This window comes from Callorhinchus milii, unplaced genomic scaffold (assembly GCF_018977255.1).
Source record: "Callorhinchus milii isolate IMCB2004 unplaced genomic scaffold, IMCB_Cmil_1.0 Scaffold2, whole genome shotgun sequence".
Lineage (NCBI taxonomy): Eukaryota > Metazoa > Chordata > Chondrichthyes > Chimaeriformes > Callorhinchidae > Callorhinchus > Callorhinchus milii.
In genome coordinates, this window is record NW_024704743.1 from 116505383 (window position 1) to 116526453 (window position 21071).

A 21071-nucleotide genomic window follows, 5' to 3' on the forward strand; every position below is an offset into this window, starting at 1 on the left:
AGTCCGCGGGTCGGGGAACCGGCTCTCGGCGCCTCGCCTTCTAGAACATTCCAGTCTCTTCGCCGAGACGTCACGTCACAGGTTATCAAGCTCCACTAGTGGCTGCCGGGAGACGCGTACTCGTGTATTATCCCTCTTGTGTTTGTGTGGTGGTGGGAGGAGGAGGGGGGGGGGGCGAGGCGCGTTTGGGGGTTGTCAGTGGGAAACTGCGTATAAATAACGGTTCTTTTGGTGGCGAAGCGCCGGGGCGAGAGTAAATAAACACGAGTCGGCGGCGGTTAAAGAAATCGCCCCGTTAAACTTCACACGGGAGCGTTTTTGAATTCTAGGTCGTTCGGTCGAGGGGCCCGCGGCAGGAGGAAGAGAGAGCGAGAGGAGGCGGTGGGGGAGCCGACGTCTCTTAAGTCAGCCAATAAGAGGGCTCGTAATAAAAGCCTTCGGTCCTGGCGCATCACGTGACGCAGCCCCGGCCTATGGGAGAGAGCGTTGGGCCCGCGGGAAGTCAAAGGCCGTCCCGGAGATGGGACCTTAGCGAAGGTCTCGGGGTTTAGTGCATTGTTTTTACCCCCCCCTTCCCCTTCCCCTTCCCTCCACTCACGCTATATTAATTATTATTATTATTATGAACGCGTGAGGGGAGGAAAAATAAATCAAAACGTCCGGGTGTCGCGGCGAAGCCTCTTTTCGTTTCCGCGCGCCGTCTGCGGGGTTTTGTTCTCGGGTCCTTTTTTATATATTGAAAAAAAACTGCGGTCGGACTCGCATCTCAACACGCGACTTCCTCCGACCGACCGACCCACGTCCTCTTCGTAAAGGTAAGGCCGGGACCGATCGTGGTGTTTTTAAATGGTGTGTGTGTGCGTGTGTGTACTGATGTCTGTGTGGGTGGTAGTATATGGGGGAGGCGAAAAGTGCAGGCCCGCAGCCAGTGTCGGCGGTGGCGACGGCTCCTCACAGATCTATGTTGGCTCCGTTCTGTGCAGCCCCGGGTCGCCTGGGAGCCCTCCTTGAAAGAAGGGAGGCGAGCGTGTGGGTACGAGCTGCCGCTGGGGCACAGCCAGAGCTGTTTGTTGTCTGCTAAGGTACTTTAAAACGTCCGAATGAATGTATTTTTATTCAACGCTGCATTCGACTAATTTGATTTCGTGGTTGTGGGCGCATGTGTGTGTTTGGGGAAAGGGGAGAGAGAGCGAGAGAGAGCGGTGGAGGAACGGACTGGCTTTTTTTTTAAAAAAAGATGTAATTTTTGATGGGTTTCACCTACTTCCCCCCCCCCCTCCCTCGATCCATTTCGAGTCCCCGTGGAGTAAATATTTACGCAGGTACTGTGCAAATGATAGCAATGGTGACCGGGGTTAGAACCCGTATGAAGCAAATTTACGTGGTTACAATTTTTTTTGAAAAAAAAGTGGAAATAACGAACGACCGAGAGATGACTTCAGAGATTTGCGATTCAGCGAGAGGACGCAGTGTAGGCAAAGACTGTGGTTACGACCTTTTTTTTTCCGTTGTGTGTTTGTGTGTAAAGAAGATGGGGTGGGGGGGGGGGGTGGTGTGATTCCCGAGCAGTTCCTGTTGAAAATGCTGCAGATTTTTTACCAGGGATGGTTTGGTGGTGTGGACGCGTCTGTTCTGACCTAAAATGGCTTTACGTTTGCAGTCGAGTCGGTAATGCTGGTGAAGGCACCATTATACATGGCAGGTCCGAGCGATCGTTCTGCTGAGCGCCACCAGGAAAGCCAATTCCGTTCAATGACTTGACTTGACGCTTGTGTAACGCAAACAAGGAAACAAACCAGTCAACCATTTTATCTCAAGAGTGGGATATTTATTGTATCGGTCAAGAAATGTTGTGCGGGGGCGAGGGGTCGGGGGGGGCGAAACGAGACGGAAGTTTTTAATGTCTTGTAACTCAATTAAAACCAAATGTGCACGAGAAGTGACAGGAAATGGAAGGAAGACGTTTAACGTAATTTTGAGGTTTAGTTACGGTACAACTGTTGATAGTGCGAATTCTCTCGGGGAAATGTCGACGTCGTCATCTAAATCCTGCCTTTTGTGTGGACATTGGGATTTACATTTCGACCAGAATCGGGATTATTATAAACCAGAGTTGACATTATTGCTTTTAAATCATCATAGTTGAGAATTTAAAAAGTGTTGCACGAATATTCGCTGCTTCAGTTTTACTGTACTTTATGTAATGAATCGATTTTATTTACGAGTTAAATTGGGACACTTGTCATTTTGTGAATCTTCAAAATATTGATTTTAAAAGGCAGTACTGTTCTCCAGTGGCATTGCATTTTCAATTTGTTTTATATATTTTATATAAAATTATTTTACTTTCCCTGATATTTCAGTTTAAATGTTCCAGCTGCTTACTTTTTTTTAGTATTTTGGACTTTAGCTCATATTTCGTGTGGTTTATCTTTCAAATGCAACTGTGGTTCTTTATTATGCTTCTCACATAATGTTTTCATATATAAGATGAGGGTTATAATTCTGCAGGTACAAACATTTCTGTCAGTATTTAATGCAGTGTAGAAACACAGCAAAGCACCAAACAATGATTAAACAGAACATTGATTGGCTTTCTTCTGTTTGACCTTCTAGGAATTGATTTTTACAATTACTTATTTTAACCATTTTAGATATTTTTGATCTAAAATAAGCTTGGATTCCAGGGTTTAGTAGCTAAGAACTTTGCAAGTTTAGAAGAGGAATTTATATTATTGCTTGAATTATGTCCAGGTCTCATGATGTGATGTATAGTGGTCTCTTCCCCGTCCCTTTCTGTGCATTTCTGTCTGTATTCTTGTATGGATTTATTAGTACCACACCTCACAATACATTTAGCTGCTTAGTTCCATTTCCCCGTCTTTTTCTATGCAATTCTCATTGTTATTATTTTATGAATTGCTTAACCACACCTCACAATGTATTCAGCTGCTGTGGAAACAGGAATAATTTATTTTAAAAATCCTTGTACATTTCTTTTCTTCCATTTGTACCATTGGAGCATTGAGAAATCTATGGCATGCCATGCATTTTTGACTGATTAAGTGTAGTGGTACCACAACTCAGTCTGGGATCTGTAACCCATGGTTCTTGCCGACCTGCGCATAATACACTCCGCAATTAGGCAAGCAAGGTGCGAGCCTCGAGGGAGAGGGTGCGCAATTCATTCCAGACATGGAAATTTCCATGCACAGTTGGAATACATATTTGGAACACTCTGGTTAGGATACTTCTAATGCAGTTTGCATTTATATTGCGCCATTCATGTTGGGAGGATGTGTTAAAGCGGTTAACACTGGTTAAGGGTGCCTGAGCCAGGAAGAGGGTGGGGAGAGGAAAGATGACTGAAAATGCAGTCAAAGAGGCACGTCTTGAGGTAGGCTTTGAAAGTGAGAAGGGAGGGTGCAAGTTGCAGGAATTTGGTAATGGAGTTCCAGAAAGTAGGGGGCAGAAATGCTGAAAGCTAATGGTGGGGTGGAAGCAGGTTAGTGTTCCTTGAGCAAAGGGAAAAAAATGGGTTGGGGTTTGGTAATGCAGGAAATTGCATAGGTAAGATGGATTAAAGCTGTGGAAGGATTTGAAAGAGAAAATGAGGATCTTGCATTTGAGCATGGTGATGGGTTTATGCATGCGTCAAGACACTCAGCTGACAATAAAAACTGATTGTGCTGACTCCATGGTGTAAGGGAAGCCAGTCCGTGCTGAATTCCGATAGTTTTGTATAGCCATGGCTACCATGAACTTAATATTGAGTGTTCTGGAGTGTGCATTCTCTTCCCCAGACATGTTTATCGATAATAATCCTAATAATCTTTTCATTTGATGTAGCATCTTTCATGTCAGTTGGGCATATCAAAGTGCTTCACAGCACTTACTGTAATGTACAGTGACAGTAGACTGTGCAGCCTACTTGCGCACAACCATGAAATGAATGACTAATGTTACTTGGGGATTGGTGGTGAATCACTTGGGAGAAAGGGAGAACCCCCTTTTTCTTTTAGTCCCGTGGGATCTTTAATGTCCACCATGATAGGTGGGTGGGACCTCAGTTAAACACTTCACCTGAAGGACGGCGGTACTCCCAACAATGCTGCATACCCCCTGCACTGCGTTGGAATGTCAACGCAGACGGTACTTACACTAACAAAAACGAAATGTGTATCTGTTTGCCAAGAACGCAATAACCAATTGATGTAGAGACATGATTTATATTAAAAAATGCTTTAATTAAGCCGCAAAAAGGTATGCATGGTATTCTGTAACAAAGTAGTGACAGAAGTCACACACCCTTCTAGAAAGATACATCTTCTATATACTAATAAAGCCAAAATATATGTCTGTCTAACCGATTGAAGTGGAGACATGATTATCTCTTTGTCAACGAAAGCATCGATATTCACGCCCTCACTGAAACCTGGATCACTCCATGCGACTCCTTCTCCCTGACAGAGGCCAAACCACCCGGCTGCACCTTCCATCATACCCCACGACCTAACCACCGTGATGGCGGCGAAGCTCTCATTTCTCAGTCTCTGCTGGGCTTGTCCCCTTACTCCTCTGGAACCTTCCCCTCCTTCGAGCACCTTGCCTGTTATCCCCCTCCAACCTTTCCCTCAAAATTCTCCTTATCTATCCCTCCCCAGCCTGCCCCGACATCTCCACCCTCCTATCTTCCCTCTCCCTCTGCTCCGAACGCCTCCTCATCCTAGGCGACTTCAACCTTCGCTTCACCCCCTCCTGCTCTACTTCTGCTGACATCTCCTCTCTCAGCCTCTCCCTCCGCATCCACTTCGCCACCCACATCCACAGTCACCTCGACCTGGTGATCACTCGGGGCTTCACCGTCTCGGACCTCACCATTTTTGACAAAAGAAATCTCTGACCATCACTTAATTTCCCTCATCTCCTCAATCCTTCTCCCACTGCTACCCAACCCACCTCCATCTCCTACCTCCCCTAGAAAAAAAATCTCTCCTCTCCCTCTCGGCTGCCTAGGAGTCATCTGAACTTCCCTTCTGAGCTTCCTCCCGCAATGACATATTTTCCTTGGTCACTCTTCTCCGCGGCTCCCTCTCCACCATTCTCGATTACCTTGCTCCCCTCATTTTTCGAACCATCTCCTACTCACGAATATCACCAGCCACCTCCGCGCCCTTAAAGCACAGGTGCATGCCGCTGAACGCACTTAGCTTATATCAAACCTAACAGTCCATCAGCAGATCTGGCTGGACCTTATCCAATCTTAACACACTGCCGTCGACTCCACCAAATTGTCGTTTTACTCTAAGACAACCTTGGAGGCCAAGGACAACCCCAGGATCCTCTTCTCCATCACCAACCGGCTCCTCCGCCCATCCTCACCTGTAATGCCAACTGCAAGGCGATGCTGGACTTCCTCAAATCCAAAGTCGAGGGGATCCACTCAGCTGCCTCTGCCCTTCTGTCTACTAACCCTTCCCCATCTCCCCCTCTCACCCAGACCCCTACTCATCCCTCCCTCCACACCTTCAAACCTGTCTCCCACTTCTCTCATCATCACTAAAATCCGCATGAAACTGACCACCAGCTGCCTTGACCCCATCTCTACCCTCCTCACCTTCCAGCTCCTTGCCCCTCTACTCACAGACATCATAAACCTTCCACCTCTTTAAAAATGTCTGATATCACTCCTATCCTTTTTTAAAAAAAACCTCCCTAGACCCATTCCTGCTCTCAAACTACCGGCCCATCTCGAACCTCCCTTTTCTCTCCAAGGTCCTGGAACAAGTCGTTGCTTTCCAGTTTTGCTCCTTACACTCTCGCCGCTTCTTTCAATCAAGTTTCCGTGCCGCCCACAGCACAGAAACAAATGACATTCTGTCAATCTGTGAACAGGGCTCCCCCTGCCTCCTTGACCCCTCTGCTGCCTTTGACACCATTGACCACTCTATTCTCATCCACCACCTCTCCTCTCACCTCAACCATCATGGTTCTGTCCTTGAATGGTTCCAATCCTACTCCTAATACTGTCTCCGCTTCATCTCCACAAACAGTTTCTCCTCTAGCCCCCGCACCTTCTCGTGGGGCATTCCTCAGGGCTCTGTCCTTGGTCCCCTCCTCTTCAATATCTATGTGCTCCCTCTTAGTAACATCATGCGGACACGGGGTCAACTTCCACATGTATGCGGATGACACCCAACTGTACCTCTCTACCTCCACCCTTGAATTCAGGAACACTGCTGCCCTGACAGAATGTCTGTCAGACATCAAGGCCTGGATGAGAGCTAACTTTCTTCAGTTGAATGTCAACAAGACCGAGGCTCTCCTGACTGGCTCCTGTAGGCACCTTCACACCTCAGGCGCTGACAGCATCACCATCCATGGATGCACACTACACCTACTAAGCCAGTCCAGACGCCAGTCTTGGCATCTTGTTTGGCCCTCAACTATCCTTTCTATCCCACATCTGTGCCATGACCTACTCTGCCTTCCCCCACCTCCGCAACGTAGCCTGGCCACTCTGCCCCTACCCTCTGGAACTCCATCCTGCAGCCCCCCCCCCCCAGCTCACCGCCTCCCTTGCCTCCTTCAAGACCCGTCTCAAGACCCTCCTCTTCGACCGTGCTTTCGATTACCCTGGTTCATCCCCTGCCCTCCACGCTCCCCAATCCTGTCCAAAACACTGACTGTCCAATGCCTTGGGACGTTCTCCCGACGTGAAAGGCACTATAAAAATTAAATTTTGTTGTTGTTATACCTCATCGGAAAGGTTTTGCATGAGGGAGTGTCAGGGCTATTTTTTTTTCGTGATCTAAACAAACTCATCACACACATGTATGGACTCCAATGAGGAGCCCTCCGAACTTCCTGGTGTGCTGGCTTATAATAAGATACAGAAGTCTCTGGGAACACTCAGGCAGTATTTATGGAGAGAGGAAAGTGAGTTGATGTTTCAGGTCGATGACCTTTTGCAGACTATGCCTGAAGAACACAGAGTTTGGAGGGAGTGACATTAGGAACTGAAGTATCTCATTGCTGGAATTGAACCATTTAAAACCATGGAAATTGCCAGCTAGGGCCACCCAATTCTTTAGGCTGTTTGCTTGCAGGGTAATTGGGGCTGAATGGGAAGAATCCATTTAGCTATGACATCTACAGTGCCAAGTATCAAATCTGGTCAATCATTAATGGTCCTTTGAAGTATTGCAAACCTTTCTAGTACAAGTATTGCATCAACGAGTCCACTCGAAGAGTTGACTCAGCTCCGCTCCCGATTTTATCACTCTAGAGCCAGATCAACCCCATTTAGACTGAGCTTAGCATCTGTTCCCCCACCATGGAGGATTATTTGCACCACTATATTATATTCTTTGTAAAATGTGGTCACTGGAAGATGTTTATTATTCAAGCAAAATGGAATTGATCAAAGTTATACTGCGGTACTCCCTGCCTAATGCATGACTCACATTGCAGTGTCTTTTTTCATAGAATTGCAAAAGGGAAAGGGGAGGAAATCTTTCTGCTCCATAACACAATTCAAATTTGCATATATATTTAGCACCTTTCACATTGGGAGGATGTTTCAAGTGCTTTATCGTACTGGCTGGATATCTGAGCCAGTATAAACTGGAGGGGTGGAAAGATAGATTTTTTTTCTCTCTTGGGATTGCTTAACTACTTGGCTGGTTAAGCAATTGATGGAACTACTTGAACCAGTAACTCTGGAATTGTGTGTTTTTTTTTTGGTCAGCTGCGTGTCTGATGCTATGCTTAATAATAATAATCCTTGTATTTGATATAGCGCTTTTCACGTCGGGAGGACGTCCCAAAGCGCTTTGCAGAACACACTGTAAAGTGAATTGACTATATTTGTGGGCGAACGCGGCAGTCAATTGCGCACAGCAATGTTCCACAAACAGTCGTAGATTGAAAATGACCAATTTATTATTGGTTTGGAGGAATTATTATTAGGCATGTGGAGTAAGGAAGCTTGCCCAAGGTTTCGCCCTCTGCCTGGAATTGAACCCAGGTGTCTCGCTTGCACGGCGAGTGCTCTAACCACTGAGCTACAGACTCCAGGACTCTTAAGAGTATCCAAACCAACCAGATCCATATATCCCACCTGTACATGGAAATTCCATAGATATTTATTGGAGTGGAATACACTTAGTCCCCCTGGAGGAATGCATTCTATTCACCTAATTCCAGAGAATATTAGGTATAGGAAGGTAAGAGCCCCAGAGTTTCTGTTGGGTTACTTCTGAAGTCTTAATCAGCTGAAACCGAATAGCGTGCCTTTGAAAGTACTGTCTGGCAAGTTTTCCTGCTGCTTCTCCGGTTAGGGCTTTTCCTTGCAGGGTTAACAGGAGCTGAGTGGGAAGAGTCCCTGTTCCTATTGAGTGGTCTGCCCTTCCAATTCCTGCTGATGAGCCATGCTGGCTGGGCTGTCATGTATCAGTCTGGCTCAGTGGTAGCACTCTTGCCTCTGAGTCTGAAGGTTTGTGGGTTCAAGTCCCACGTCGGGACTTGAAATTACATAGTTTAAGCTGCAACTGCAGGGCTGAGTTGTGTTGCATTGTTGGATGAGACGTTGAATTGAGGCCCTGTTGGATGTTAAATATGCCATGGCACTATTTGAAAAAGAGAAGGGAGTTTCTCTTGGTGTCCCCCAAATAAAATTGGTCGCTCACACCATGGCTGTTTGTGGGACATTGCTGTGTGCAGCTGGCTGCCGCATTTCATCCACAAAATACAGTCAAACTACTTTAGGGTTATTTGGAGTCCTGTAGCTCAGTGGTTAGTGAACTTGCCTTGCAAGCGAGAGACCTGGGTTCGATTCCTGGCAGGACGAAACTTTGGGCGAGTTTCCTTACTCCACACGCCTGATAATAATCCCTCAAGAAAAAACAAAGCAATTAATAAATTGGTCAGTTCAATCCACGACCATGGGACATTGCTGTGTGCAATTGGCTGCTGTGTTTCGCCCACAAAATATCGTCAATTCACTCTCTGAAGCGCTTTGAGATGTCTAAAAGACGTTAAAAGCGCTGCATCAAATGCAAGGATTATTATTATCCTGTGAAGTGCTTGGAGACATCTCGGCGATGTGATAAGCTACTAAATCAAATGCAAGGATTATTATTATCAATGCCCTAGAATACTGTGGATTCGCCTGGCTCAGGTACTGAATTATCAAGACCGTCAGAGACAGTTGGATCGATTCTGACATTCTGATGCCAAACGTGTCACCTTGGAGCCAGTTCAGGAGGATAGTCACCAGTTGGTCATTTGACATCCGGTAAGCATGGATTTGAGCCCCAGTAGTTGGATGGCAGGTACCAGGAACTTCCTGCAGGGCAGGCAACACAGCTCAGAATGAAATGTGTGAGCGCATTGCCATGTGCAATTAGAAAGTGCAAAACAGAAATCGAAAGGTTTGATTAAGTTTTGTTTTCCAATATTTGTTTAGAAAACTTGTTCCAATTAGCCACTGATAAGTCTATCAGTTTATACTTTAAATGCCACCAAGAATAATTCTGCAAATAGGCAGACTGAATTGATACAGTACAGCAGCCTTACCTGCAGTCTGACCTAGTTTCCCAGGCAGAGTGTCTATGTGACTGATGCAATAGGCAGTCATATCTGCCACTACAGTTGACCTAGTGGTGTGTGAAGAAAAGTGGAACCAGCTGGATAAGGGATTGATTCATTCTCTTACCTAAATGTAATAAATTTCCCTTCTGTGGGATGAGGATGTACTCGATTTAACATTGTCAAGCTCTGAAAAGTTTGGTGTCAAATTGATTCTGTCTGCTCATTATCAAACTTGAGTGGGGTTCTGCTTTGGCTATGCTGGTAAAGCCTTTGCCGGTGTGAAATTAAGCCACATATATCCGAAAGGAACCTAGTTCACACTGAGTGTGCTGATCTCAGGAAGGGCACTAGCAAGAATAATGAAGTGAAATGTGAGAATATTCATTTTGGTAGAAAAAAAGGAGGGAACAGTGTTGAATGAGAGCCTTACAAGGTACATAGGAGTAGGTCCTTCAGCCCCTTGAACTTGTTCCGATGAACAGGCTCGAGGGCTGAATGGCCTACTCTGGCAGTGGAGCCAGCATCTTGGGACGTCCATGCGATGTCCTCCCGACGTGAAAGACACTGTACGAATATAATTTGTTCTGCCATTCTATTAGATCATGGCTGATTTGTACCTCAACTCCAATTACCTGCCTTAGCCCCATATCCCTTGACACTTTACCTAACAAAAATCTATCCGCCTCAGTCTTAAATTTGAAATCTATCCAGCATCCATAGCCTTTTGGGGAGAGAATTCCAGATTTCTACCACCCTTTGTGTGAAAATACAAACAGAGGAGCAACAACTTCTGGCCTTCACGACGGACGGTGTTTTGGAGCACTCAATAGTGGCGGAACCCGATTTCGAACCGGGGGAGGGGGAAGGTGACCTTAGGCACGGACGAAGAGAAAGATCTTCAAGTGTGACCTGAAAATGGTGAAAGAGATGGCGAGGAGAAGGGATTGAAGGAGAGAGTTCCACAACTTTGGGGCTTAGTGGCTAAAAGCGAGGGGATTTGGAAGTGTGGGTACATAAGACTTGAAAGTGGTGTTTAAATATTCCTTGTAGCTGATTTAGATAAATGACAGGCAGCCATGTGACCAAATTACAATATTCTGGATTGTCGGTCTAGCCTTAGACTATTTGAGTTCAAATTTGCAATTTGGGGCTTGGCTCCACAAACTTCTGACTCAGAAGGTAGAGTGCTTGCCAAGCTGATAACTTTGGAAGAGACTAAATCAAAGTCAACATCTGCTTAGTTATTAATTTGTCTAATGCAGATTACATAATACAGTGGCATTAATTCCATCTTCCACATATTGTAAACAGCTTGCCTATTTAAATTAAACCTATACCTGTTCCGTGAGAGCTAAATGAATCTCACGAGCTAAATTCTTCTAATCATGCAAGCAAGGTGTAAGCCTGGCTCTATTTGTAGCACGTATGACACCTGAAGACCTTCTTCAACCGTGCCTACGGTCACCTCTCCCCAGCTCGTCGTCAAACTCTGTCATTGTTAAGCTCCCTGAGTCGTTGCCCTGCGCGAAGAGTACTATATAAATGTAAGTTGTTGTTCTGTGCTATAGCGCTTAATGATTCTGATGATGCAAAGGCACATGGTATAATTTGATGATCATGATAATATTGTAATCCTTGCATTTGTTGTGCTGTCTGATGTGCTGTTATCCAAACTATGATTTGAAGATGTATGGCAAAATTTATTAATCATAATGTAATAATCTGTGTTTGCTGTACAGCCTTATTGCTTTGTCCACAAATCTTAAAGGATTATAGGATTTACTGTGGAGTGATTATATTTGTAGGTGAACATAGCAGCCAATTTGCACACAGCAATGTCCCACAAACAGCTAAGAAGTGATTAATCTAGGGATTTTTAACCATTGCCACCAGTGGAAACTCCCTTCTCTTTGAGTAGTGTTGTTTGATTCGTCAGAAGAGGCAGACAGGACCTCAGTTTATCATCTCATTTGAATGACGGCACTTCTGACAGTGCTTCCCCAGCATTGAATTGGAGTGTCAGACTAGCCCTGGTCTATTTGAGTTCAAATTTGCAATGTGGGGCTTGAATCCCTTCTGACTCAGAAGGGAGAGGACTTACTAACAGCCAAGCTGATAACTTTGGAAGAAACTAAATCAAAGTCAACAGTCAGTATTAGGTTCTGTGTGTGTTCAGTGTGAAATGCATGCTCGCTGGAACCATTTCTTTTGATAACCCTGTTTATAGTTTGTGCTGATAACTGCCTGAAGGAATGCTGAGAATCTTAGTTTACATCAAGAATGTTTTGCTTAGCTTTGGAGGCAGATTCTAGGTTTGAGTATTTGAGCCTTTGTGCTCCCCCCCCAACCCCCCATGTTGTTGGATAGTATCACAAACAGAAAAAAAACCTGCCTTCTCCATTTGTCTTGTCCTTTTTAAGTGATTCATATGCTGTATTGGCTTACTGTAGATTTTGTAGGGATAAACTTTTTTTGAAAAACTGCATGGGTAATGCATTGGATCAGGTATTCTTTTGAAAGCAGAATTTTCAAATAATATTAAACTTTAGTTTGATGAGAAGAGGCACATGTTCTAGGTAACTAAGGTAACTGCCCACGAGTGGCAGGCTGGCTTGGCTGTTCATATTCATATTTTCTGGGGTCAAATTCAGCAATTAGTCCTGTTGGACTTTGCTATGCTTTTAGGGCAGTGGTGGCCAACCCATGGCCTGCAGGCTGGAAGTTGCTCAGGGCCTATAAGAAGCGACCCCTGAACATTCACAATTGTCTAGGTAAGTCTGTGTTCAATCAATATAGTGTTTCCAGTTTTTTCTTGATTGAATATTTCTTGATTCTGTGGTACAAATCAAGAAATATTATTTTGTTGGCCGACCAAAAAAAGTTTAGGTGCTTCAATTCCATCTTCTAAGAACTTACTGAAACAGAATTTCTATTTACCAGTTCTGATGTTTTATACGTGTGCCTCACACATCCTTTCATGCACACAGTACGTACTTATACACAGAGTATCCAGGGTGGTAGAAGCCAAAAGCATTTGGGTCCTTTGTACCCTGCTGCAACTGAAATCCTGTAGGTACTGATTATCCAGCAGTCACCCAAAGTGGCAAACCATTAGGAGAGAATTCTAAAGAATGGGCTAGGAAAAATCCTGTCTCATGACATGCCTGCCACAACAATTCTCATTGATTCAGCATGCAATCTGGTCAATCAACAGTACCTTACAGTGCCACCGACCAGCCTGGGTGGGTAGTGGATCACAGAATCTATCAGACAATTGACTTGGATCCTTTTCCCCTCCATCTGGTATTTCACCATGGAACCAGATTGGACCATTTTCTCTTGCTGCGCCCAGTAGCTCTTTCAAAGAGCTGGCACAGACATGATGGGCCGAATGATCTCCTTCTGTAATATTCTATGGTTCTATGTAGTTGAATCAGCCAGCTTTGCCACACCATCGTATGTGCATAGCTTAGAGTAAGCCAAGCACTAAAATATTTTTAGGTCTTATACTGTATGCTGTATTAATTCAATATGTGCTGACTTAGAAATTTACAGGGAGAAATGTATGGTATGTGATAATTAACATAAGGGCAGAACATGCAGTTTTTAACTTGTTCAGTCCTTTGTGATATCTTTGGAGCTGACCACCTGCCTCTACCCACATTTGTGGAAAATGGCTTTTCATACTTTTTTCCAGAGTGGCATTTTTTTTAAAAAGCTAAAAATAATTTGTGGTGGCTCACACTCAAATATAATGCTGTATCTTGTTAACTTAAAATCCAAGATAGTAATGAATTAGTTTAGTAAAAGCTGGACAAAGCCATTCTCAAAAATATAGGTGTTTAGTCCTAAACTGGTCATTGACAGCCCAAAAGAGCTGCGTTTTATGTCCTTCAGTGCATACTTAAACTGTGTTTTGAACGTACTGTGGTTCATTTGGCAAGACTAACTAATTAATACACCGGGCACTAAACCTTCTGTCAATGCATGAAAATTGTACTATATAATAATTCTTGCATTTGATATAGATGTCTTTGAGATGTCACAAAGTGCTTAAATAAATTTAAATATTGTTTATGATATTTGATGTACAATATTTTGTTGTACAATCATTTGATTTGACCTAGAAATCTGATGGGGAAACTTTTGAAATTATCATTGTTCATATAATTGCAGTGAACAAAATTGTAAGCTAAGTTAAATAAATGGAGAGTCATCCATTTTTTTAGAGCTCATAGATAAGATTGCCAGTTGTGATTAGAGCTGTAACAAACCTATTACCGTATTTTGACTGTGATCGTGGTTCTCAGCTAGAGGGAATAACAACTTGGCTGAGAAAGCAAGATTAGCAAATTGAGGTAGGTGACCAATCTCTCAACTGAAATAAGCTTCAAAACATTTTTTTAATACTTTAATTTTAAATACATTTTTTAAAATTACTTTATTCAGCTAGTCATGTTTTGAATGCACCATTTGTTCAGCTGATTTTATTCTGGAGGTACTAAATGCACACACTCGTGTCCTAACAGAGAAAATGATCAACGATGTCCTTGAGTTCTTTGTACCTACCTGCTTTGCTCAGATTATTAAGTCCACCGCAGAGCATTTTGTTCAGCTGAGTTTTAATTGCAGTACATCTGGGTAGACCTGATTAGTCATTCCTGAAAACGCTGAAATTTTCTGCCACCTAATCCTCTGCAGCTCAGATTGTTTAGGGAAAATGCCTTGCTACTGTATTTCATTTAGATTGTTGTGACCATGTCTGGATATTCTGGGCTTCTTTTGATGTATGTCTGTGCTAACGGAAGCTAATATGGTTCAACAAGGTTTTTTTCTCCAAGGGTTATTTTGTTACCTTTGTTAGCTGGGTGTATGACTGGTGCGGAAGACCACCATCATGCTTAAGAGTATCCAAACCAAAATGAGTTCCAAACATCCTAGGAAATCCCCATGTATTGGAATAGAATTTGCACCCTATCCCTGGAGGAATGCATCCTGCTTACTTAATTCAGGAGATTATCAGGGCCAGGCTGGGAAGAGCAAAGGCTTCGGGCACGTATGTATTGTACTACTGGCATTTAATCAGTTAAAACCACATAACTTGCTATTGGAAGCACTATCTGGCAAGTTTTCTTGCTGCTGTTCAACTTGGACCACGTTACCTGTTAGGGCTTTGGCTAGCAGGGTTAACAGGAGCTGAGTTGGAAGAATCCAGTACTGGTCTGTCCCTTCAAGTCTTACCAATGTGCCAGACTAGCTGAGCTGTCGACAGCAGTACTGGAGTACTGTGGGCCCACCTGGCTCAGAAACTGGGCTAAAACAACTGAGAGTTGACTATTCTGACATACCTTTGCCATGCATGTCACTGGAATCAATTCAGCTCCAAGGAGATGCTGCTTACCCCACACCCCCTCCACCCATGCTTGTAAAATAACTGATAAATGGTAGTAAAGGTACCATTAATCACTTACTTGACAAAAAAAGAAAAAGCTAAANTTTTTATATGAGGCCTTGGAATTCATTCACATGGAGCACAGCATTATTTCCATTTTTTATGTCAGCAAGGCCGAGGCCCTCTTGATTGGCTTGTGCCAGGGTCTCCGCACCTCAGGCGCTGGCAGCATCAGCCCCCATGGCTACACACTTAACCTCACTAAGCCAATCAGGAACCTGGGTGTCTTGTTTAACCCTGAACTGTCCTTTCTCCCCCATATCCGCACCATGAACTATCACCACCTCCGCAACATTGCCAGACTCCACTACTGTCTCACCTTTCAGGCTGCCAAAACCCTCACCCACGCATTTGTCACATCAAGGCTTGATTACAGGAATTCCCTCCTCATCGGTCTTCCCAACTCTTCTCTTCACAAGCTGCAGATCATCCAAAACTCTGCAGCTTGTGTACTACCACGCACCAGACTCCGTGACCCCATCACTCCCACCCTCGCCCGACTCCATTGGCTCCCCATCCCTCAGAGAATCAAATTCAAGATCCTCGTCCTCACTTTCAAAGCCATCTTTGCCCCCTCCTACCTCTCTGACCTACTCACTCCCTACCAATCTGCCTACTCCCTCCATTCAGCGGGCTTCAGGCCTGCTACATGTCTCCTGCCCTACCATCGGTGGCCGGGCTTTCAGCCTCTCTGCCCCCACGCTCTGGAACTCCATCCCACAGTCCCTTCACCTTGCTTCCTTGCCTTCCTTGCCCCCTTCAAGGCCGGTCTCAAGTCCTTCCTCTTCGATCGTGCCTTCAGTCGCCCTCCCACCTCTCTGCCTTCCCCACCCCCACCCCTCCCCCATGCTCGAGTCCTGACCTCTGACTGTCCAGCGCTTTGGGACGTCCCCCCAATGTGAAAGGCGCAATAAATGTAATTTTGTTGTTGTTATGGGGTTTAGCAGTGCCTCCAGCTCAACCAGCATGCAGTGGTATAGCCCAAATGTGATCCCTTTTATTTAAATCTGAGTATTTGGAAAATACAAAATGTTTCAGAAATGTTTATAAAAGTATTTCCAGTTGTATCTTTTAACAGTCCCAAATTAATTTGGGACTGTTAATATGATGGGCCCAAATTAATTTGATGGGCCCAAATTAAATTTGCAGCTATTTTTTAATCTGCATATTAATGACAAACTAAATTTGGGTTGTGGCTTTGTCATTGTGCTTGCTTTTAAGGGGGAATTTTTTTTACAAAAACAAAGCAGCCAATTAAGGTATTAGGGTGGAAAGAGCATAAATCTACAACCTTGCTCATAAATCATTTTTTAATGTTTTGACTTTTGTAAATTGAAATAATTGGTAATCAATTTTTAAATCCTATCTCACTGCCTTGAAAGTGAGTTGATATGACAGACATTTTAATACATTTATTGCAGGTGTTGCTGTGCTGCATGATTAGTTAGAATAGAGTCATTGTATATGTTGTATATTGTAGGTGAATGAAAGTAGAGTTGTAGTATAAATAATAAACCTTGCATATGATAGTGTCTTATCACGTCTTCGAAACATCTCAAAGAGCTTCACAGAACATACTGTAAAGTTAATTGACTGAATATTTTGTGGTTGAAAAGCAGCAGTCAATTGTGCACAGCAGTATCTCACAAATAATCGGGGATTAAGTGACCAAATTATTATTAACATTTTTTTCTCTGTCCCTTTCTTCAGACATTTCCATTAATTGGAAGTTTTGTCGACATAGGGGTCAAAAGTGGACAATAGATATTTTGTGATTAAAAAAATACTTTTACCGTGTACTTACATGTAATTTCAATTATTTATTTTTTAAAAATCATACATTTAATTAACATTTGTTACCATATTTACCTTATTTAATTACCATATTTGCAACAAATGTTTTACAGAAATAATCGTATGTAAGTAATTTAAGAGTGCATTGTTGATATAAGTGACAATAAAACAATGCCTTTAATACTGTAAGGGACCTAAACAATTTGTTGACATAAGTGTGCCAAAGTTTGTAAACATTGACAAACAGTAAGGTTTAAGTATTAATGTGCGGAGAAGAGATTGGGACTTCACTTTTCTGGTTGTTATAACCAGAATGTCGACATAAATTGGTTTGAGATGATGGGTAAGACTGTACTTCATTTTCTTTTTGTATAGACTCCTTTGCTATAACTATTGAGGATTCTTCTATAACCTAGAGGCGCCAGTGATTTGCTCCATTAATTAGACTTTTGTGAGAAGTAAAATAGTGCATTACTCTGTAGAGACATTATTATGGAATTGTCATCATTAGAGCATCCAAAGGCCCTGCCGCTTTACTCTCTAGTGACAGGTTGTTGGAAAAAACTGCATGTGTCTCATAATGGCTCCCTTTAGTTTTATATTTTGCAAGCGCTCTCACTTCTAGGTCAGAAGGTTGTGGGTTCAAGTGCCAGTGGGATTTAGTCTACTCAAGACTGATGGTCTGGGTTGTGCAGTCAGAAGTGCCGTCTTTCCAATGAGATGTTGGAAAGTTTCTGTAAAGAAACTTCTGGAATGTCGGTAAAATATATAAATTCTGAATCTGTAGACTAAGTATCTTCAGTACTTGCAGGTGTGCTTTTACTGCAGATGTCTGTCTATAATAGGCACAGATGTACTAATACTGCTCAGATGGCTGGATGGTTGGCTCTGAATACTTAAAATAGCTCAGTAATCAGATTTTACTGTACAGTGAAGCGATGTCAACTGGTAAAACCTGCTTTAAATACTATTCGACTTTTTTTCACATCTCAGTTGTGAGTTAAGTAAAGGATAATTATTGGGTAAATGGTGGAAATGGTTGTATAATATAGTTATCCACAGTAATTGGGACCTGTTCCATTGATAGGCAAACAATATGGATAATCGAACATCACAAGAAATATTGTGCTGTGGTTGCATGTGATCATGGAGCTGAGACCAGAGGTGGGCATTCAGATTGCAAAGTGCATGGGTGTGTATCATAGGATCAATGGAAAAAGCATGTTTTCCTTGACTTTAGAAAATTGGAACTTCATAAATAACTTTTTTTGAACTTTCTCTAATATTAGAATCAGCAAGCCTATGTATAGGTTACATGGTAGTGCAGGACTATGATAAATTATTGATTCAGCGCCACCTGACTGAGCCAGAGCCATTTTGAGACCCTAAATAAAAATGTAAATTTGATTTTAGGTTCAGAATATTCAGATTAATTTACAACTTTGCCAATCCAATTTATGTTTTTGTCTTTATTGTATGAACAGAATTTGAGTTGCCACAAATAAACTGAATTGTACATGAGTTGTTTTAGATGAGGTCTTCAATCTGACTGCTGAAAATATTGTAAATATGTTAATTTATTTTCTGCGCTTGAATGGGTACACTTCTAAAACTGCTAAAATGAAATTAAGTGCATGCATGAATTGTAGTGACTATGTATCCATCTTTACAATTACTAGATTTGATTAGTCAAGTGGCCTTTTCCTGTCTGTTTCTGTGTTCCGCAAAATACTATGAAGTATTTGCTTAAGATACTTGCTTAAGGTACTGCCTCCAATGAATTTCTATTTGAAGCATTTTTTTGTTAGTTTTGTTCGGCTCATTGCTCTAAATCCATCCCTGTCAACCTGGCTTGGTTTGTAGTAATAATAATCCTTGCATTTGTTATAGAGCCTTATCACGTCTTTGAGATGTTTCAAAGCGCTTCATAGAATATACTGTAAAGTGAATTGACTATTTTGTGGATGAAATGTGGCAGCCAATTGTGCATAGCAGTCTCCCACAAACCGTTGTGAATTGGGTGACCAAATTATAATTTTTTTAAAAAAAATTTGAAGGGATTATTAACCCCCAAAAAGCGATCTGCCAATCGACTAACAACCAGGTTCCTACTTACTTACAGAGGAGTGTGGAGTAAGGAAATTCGCCCCACCTATTCTTATCTCAAAAGGATTTAGGTTCAAGCCCCACACTGGGACTTTGAACTTGGATCGTGAGGACTGACACTCCAATGCAGTGCTAGGGGTTCACTGCATTGTTAGAGGTATCGTACTTTGGATGAGATAAAACCAAGGTCCTATTGGCCTGTTCAGGTTAATTTTATCTCTACTTGAAGAAAGTACATCTCCCAGTGTCCAGGTCAACAATTCCCCAGATTAAAAAAAAACCTTGGTCATTTACTTCATGGGTATTTGTAGAACATAGCTGTGAGCAGAGGGAATGCTACATCGGCCTACAAATACAGTCCTGACACTTTACAGTAAAATTCTGTGACGCTCTTTGAAACTACCCCCATTGCCCACCCCTAACATGAAAGGTACTATGTCAAATGCAAGGGTTATTTTTTATTATTATTTGTGACATTTTAAAATTTGTCCACTCAGTCAATTTAAGAATGAGTAAATGTTGTAAGTCATTAGGCCTGTATGATTTTTTTTCTGGTGTTTACTATTTATAATTTTTTTGTCTACGATTTGTAAATGGACTTCTAAGAGGTGGGGCAAATACACTGCAAGTCCGACCCTGAGGATGGGGTCTTACTAGAAATCTGCTGATGATCGTTTGCACTAGAAACATCAGGTCATCGAGCATAGTGATTGGCATCCTCCAAATGGGTTTTCAGTGTTCTCATTAACTCCTGTCCAGATGTTTGGCTTCAGTTTGTAATTATTGCTTCATCTCCCCAAGTACTCTGTGTAAATAGCTAACGACTGTGCAATTTTTGGATTTGTTATAGAGCCTTATCACGTCTTTGCGATGTTTCAAAGATGTTTGTAAAATCCAGGGACACTCCATTGATGTTTCAGAATGCATTTTGTGTTTCATCTTCCACCCTACAATATTTCACACATCTTTTAAAAGTTTTGTTACGTCTCAGTGACTCAGTGAATCTATTAATAATAATACTAATAATGATAATCCTTGCATTTGATATAGCGCTTTTCATGTCTTCTAGATGTCTCAACGCGTTTCATAGAATATGCTGTAAAGTGAATTGACCGTATATTTTTGGGCAAAGCGTGGCAGCCAATTGCACACAGCAGTGTCCCACAAACAGTCGTGGATTAACAATAACCAATTTATTATTGTTTTGGAGGGATTATTATTGGGTGTGAGGAGTAAGGAAACTTGCCCAAGGTTTCGCCCTGCCTGGAATTGAACCCAGGTGTCTTGCTTGCAAGGCAAGTGCTCTAACCACTGAGCTACAGGACTCCATTAATTTAGTGGTTGAGGCATTTGAAATGTAGGGAAGAAAGGAGTTTAGCTCTTCTCAACTGGGAACGTTGGCCATATAATTTAGCTCAGCATCTTTGGGGTAAGGAGGGGAAAATGAGTCTGGATTCTCTAATGATTGTTATCCAGTGAAGTCAGCTCGTGTTTGAGGTCTGGTGATGATAGGACAAGGTCTGGCTCATCTGTTCTCCTGCTCCTCCTTCCCCAGGATTAAATAGTCGGCCATCGCTCACTATCCATGCTTAAACATGAATAATGGCTGAAAAACTGCAGGTGCCAAAATGTATCTTAAGTAGGAGGAACAATAATTCAAATATCATTTTCAAGTGAATAGAGGAGGCCCTTGGAGAGTAGGGGAAGAGCCAAAAATTAACTCATTTTTTTTCTGAGTTAGTACTAATATTGATAATATTGAGGGCATTCACACTGCATGTGAAGTGAGCAATTCTGGAATTGTAGCATTCAGAACAGAAAGATGGCCTGGCCCTTTATAGTATTTTATGTACCACGTTTAGAACAAGTCGATTTGCTTCCATTTTAAAAGCACTGAGCAAAATTTTAGTCATTGTCTTATTCCAGTCATTGAACTTTAGTAAGAATCTATTATCAGAATGGACTGGATAGAGCCCAAACGCTGAATTTCCTGGATTACCAAATGTTATAATTTTAGTTACTAATTATTGAATGGGAACTGAAACCGTTAAACCCACTTTAATCTGTAATATGCATAATAATAATCCTTGCATTTTATATAGTGTTATTGGGTCATTGAAAGTCT

The 21071-nt window shown here is 42.6% G+C and overlaps 1 protein-coding gene across 1 annotated transcript in view; it reads left to right on the forward strand.

Annotated features, from left to right (window-relative positions):
- Positions 1–629: 629 nt before the first annotated feature.
- ankrd12 (ankyrin repeat domain 12) overlaps positions 630–21071 on the forward strand; it is an 87635-nt gene continuing 67193 nt past the window's right edge. Inside the window, 1 exon segment of the mRNA XM_007897250.2 lies at positions 630–815. The gene's annotated coding sequence lies outside the window, so the exon portion shown is untranslated.